A 4,330-nucleotide genomic window follows, 5' to 3' on the forward strand; every position below is an offset into this window, starting at 1 on the left:
CTTAACAGTAGAGACAAGTTACAATTTAAAAGCAGGCAGAGGATTCGAGAAGACGTTTTTCCAAAGGAGATGCACGAATGGCTACTAAGCCCGTGGAGAGATGCTCTGTGTCATTGGCCGCTCGGGACACAAATCAAAACAGCAACGAGGTGCCACCTCTTGCCTGCTCGGCAGGCGGGGCGGCATTTTGGGAGGATAGAACAGGAAGTAACCAGTGCCGGCGAGGACGGGGACACACGGGGCTTTCGCACGCTGCTGGCGGCCACTCCAGAGCAGCAAGCAGTCCCACTGCCTCTCGGATCACTGAGCACGGCGTTACCACGGGCCCGGGCCCGGCTGCCAGGGACTGCAGAGCCACTGCCAGAGAACCGAAAGCCCAAGTCCCAGCAAAGCGTGCACGTGGGGGTTCCTAGCGTCGTTCGTAACTGCTAAAAAGCGAGAGCGGCCTGAATTCTGTCGGCAGCCCCAGCTGTGAGGCACGCGTGCAGCGGTGGCTGAAAGGGTCCAGGGAGTTCTTGGGGTGCTTTGTGGGTGGACGGGTACAAAGGTGGGTCGGGACCTGGGATAGCTTCGTCGTGCCCCCCACACCTCACACTGTCCTGCTACAGAGATGACTGGACCCCGTCTGCCAGAAACAGGTGTCAGAGGCCACGGGCCCACAAGGGGCCCGTGAGCTGCATGGGAACCAATGGCTGCGCAGTTGCCCACCGCGGCGCCAGGCCTGGCCCCTCGGAGCCGGGCCCCTTGGGCTGTGGGTGATGGGTCTCTCCAGAGGGCGGGACAGGTAGATGCTCAGACCTCGGGCAATGGCTGGGCACTGGCCTGAGCGAACTCTATGTCTCAGGACTGAGCGCTGCAGGCGGCCACCGCGGAGAGGCCCGGGGACCAGGCAGCTCTGGCCCCTCGCCCTTTTCGGTCCCGCAGCCCAGAGCATCTTGGACACCTTCCTCCCTTCTCAACGGCTGCTTGGTATTTGGTGTGTGCGTGACTTGCGGGTGACCCGTGGCTTCTGCATCCGCCCTTGATGTGTGAGTCATGTCTAGACGCCTGGCCTTGCCCTGCAGGCAGCACTGGGCGACCTTGTGCGAAGTCCACCCTCCTGGGGGCAGGAAAATCCCTGGCACTGGAAGGGTGGCCGCTGAAAAGACTTGTGACTTGGGCCAAAACTGCCACAGCATTCTTCGCGGAGTTGTTTCACTTTGCCCCTCGGGGGGTAGACAGCTGACGGGGGTCCCCTTGGCCACCCGCTCCTTCTGGCTATGGAGGTTCCCCCCTCAGGCTCTGCGGCTGGTCGGGGCTGCCTCAGGACATCGTCACTGTGACAGTGTTTGATGTCCCCAGGAATCCGGACCTGCGTGGAGCCCGCATGAGCCCTATAAGGAGGGTCCCAGCACTGACCCCGAGCCGCGCCCCTCAAAAGCGACCTGTCCCCTTTGAGGACCAGCCTGAAGCCTGACCAGCGACGCCAGGGACCCAGGCCCTTGGCCACCATCATAGCCTGGGGGTCACCGATTTTCTGGCCACAAAGCTGGGCAGCTCCACCTTCCGGGGAGGACAGCCCGACCGGGAGCAAGTCCCGACTAGCAAGCCAGGTGCACAAGCAGGTGGCCCCGCCTTTAGGCGTCTGCTCCCTCCTGCTGCCATCCCTTCCTACCCCACCTTAGCCTCAGGCGCACACATCTGCCACCAGACGAGGGGATAGGGGGACTTTAAGCCCACAGAGGACTCTGCCCAGTGTCTCCACCCTAGCTGGGAAGGCAGCCCGTGGCCCCGCCGGGGTCCAGTAGCGCAGCAGACCTGCGAGCCTGTTCTGAGGGTGAAGTCCAGGCCAGGTGGGTAGGCCATAGGAGGCGCCGGGCGCCACGGTGACAGCATGGCACCTGCCCAGGTCATTCTGCCCAGGCATCTCCACGCCCGACTGGATTCGCTGGTCGGTTCGGCTTTAACTGTGCGCCCACCGTGTGCCTGGCACTGTGTGACAGGCTCCGGGGGTCCGGCGGCGGCCGTGGGAGCAGGGGGACAGGCTTTCGCCAGAGCCAGGTGCCCGTGGTGCCACGTGAGCAACCTGCCTAGGGCCATGGGCCCTGGGCCGGGCTCCCCGAGTTGGACCCCAAGGCAAGGATCTGGGGGAAAGTGAAACCTGAAAACCATGGTTCAGGGGCAGCGCACAGGGCCCAACGGTGAGGCCGGCGACCGCTGCCCGCCCCGCCCGCGCCCACCCGGGCCGGCGTTCGGCTGCGGGCCTGCGTGCCCGCGGCCCTCTGCCCTCTGCAGCCACGTGAAGAAGCCTCTTGCATTTCGTCACTTCGGTCAGATAATTGGCAGATGGAGCCAGAAGGGCCCCTGTCTAGTGAAGCCCACAGAGGGCAATGGACACATCCTCAGGGAATGACCCTCCCCCAGGTATCCCCATCAGGGGCTGGGGCACTGCCCGTCTTGATGAGGGGTCGCCCCAGGGAACTTCAGTTCACAGACACGTTCGTCTGTGTTCACAGGCGGAGCAGGTGCTGGCCGCAGGCGCAGGGGCTCGCCAGCGTCTGTGTGCAGGACGCGGCAGGGTCGCGGGGGCATGGGGGGGCGTGACAGCGCCTGCCCCCGTCCAGGCCTTGCACCGCTCAGACACCCTCACTCCCCACGTTAAGCTCAGAACCGTGGCTGCTGTGATTTCTGGAAAAATAACACAGACTTCGAAGAGGAGGGTTGCTCCTGCCCGGCCCCGCAGCTGGTCCCAAAGCCACGACTGACCCTTCTATCCTATTCCTGGCTGAATGGCCCGTCTGGAGGGTGACCCAGGCCCCTGAGAGATCCGAGGCCAGGCCGGGCAGGTGTTGTAGTGGCTACACTGGCTGTGTACGGGCTGGGCCTGGGTCACCAGCAATGTCCGAGGAGACCTCTGAGCCCAAACGCCCTCCTCGGTCACCCCGCCCAACAGCCGCGACTCGAGCTCAGCCTGATGACCGCAGCAGCCATTCCTGACGCCGTGGTCGCTCCTCACCCCACGCTGGTCTGGCAACTGGGGGCTTTAGTGGACCCCGACTGCATCTCCTGGCAGAAGGAAACCCTCCCTGGAACCAGGACATCTGGACCTGCAGGGCCTAGAGTTGAAGGCGGAAGCACGGCTGCGGCCACTGCACCGGTCAACACGCCGGTCATCTGCCCCCTTCTGCTGCAAAGCGGGCCCCAGGTGAGGTGCCTTGACACGGGGCCCTGTGCGAGGTGACCCGATGGTGGAGTCCCCGGGTGAGGTGACTCGATGGTGGAGTCCCCAAGCAAGGTGACCTGACACAGGGCCCTGGGCAAGGTGACCCGAAGGTGGAGTCCCCAGGCGAGGTGACCTGACACCGGGCCCCGTGAAGGTGAATCTCTCTGAGCCAGGAATGCACCTTTTTGGTCCCATCATGAAAGAGGACCTCGGACAGTTTGCATATTCTTGGCAAGAATCACAGCCCACGTTACGACGACTTGACACAGGACACTTAACTCTCCTGTTCTCCGGCCCCGTGTGCCTGTGGGATGCCCCCGGCCTGGCAGTCCACAGAGCATCACGCCGGTCCCCTGATGTGAGGACACTGTGGGTCAGACGGTGTGGTGGATGCTCCGCTCAGACTCCTCCCAGTCCAGAGGTGGGGACAGAGGCGCACAGTGGCCGGCGGAGGCTCGGGAGCAGCAGAGAGGAGGAAGGAGGCGTTTGGAGGGTGTGGCAGGGTGTCTGCAGCCCAGGAAGGCGGGGTGACACTGGCCCTGATGGCGGGCCACCAGAAGCTGCAAAGCCTCGTGACCGGGCGGGGACACCACCGCAAGGCTGCGTTTGCGGCCAGCTTCTCGCCGCCAGTGCCGCCTCTGCAGCCGCATGCCCCCTCTTAGATTCTGTGACATTAGCTGGGTGACCGGCGGGCCCAGTGACCACACTCGCCCGTGCCGGAGGCGTGGCTGCCGGTTTTGTGAGCGAGGAGACAGCTCTGGGAGCCCACCCTGCAGACTGGGCTTAGGTGGCTGGGGCCGGGAGCGGGGAGTCAGGCCAGACGCCCTCTCTTCCCAGGGCCCACTCCTTGTGGTCACTGCCCACGTCCAGCTCCCACCTGCACTGCGGCCCGCAGCCCGTTCGCCCTGTTCCTGGGGAGCCCCGCCATTCCCTCAGAACAGCCCCCACCCTCAGGCCTCAGGCATCGGGTGCTGCTACCTCCGTCCCCACCTTGTGGGACAAGCGGGATCAGCCCTGAGTGGGCAGCTGCCTCGGTCTCCCGGGGTTGCCACATGCGGGGCAGCTGAGCCCCGCAGGGACGCACCGTCTCAGCTCTGGAGGCCGTGAGTCACCATCGACAGGTCCCAG

This window comes from Pteropus vampyrus, unplaced genomic scaffold (genome assembly GCF_000151845.1).
Source record: "Pteropus vampyrus isolate Shadow unplaced genomic scaffold, Pvam_2.0 Scaffold256, whole genome shotgun sequence".
NCBI classification, from domain to species: domain Eukaryota; kingdom Metazoa; phylum Chordata; class Mammalia; order Chiroptera; family Pteropodidae; genus Pteropus; species Pteropus vampyrus.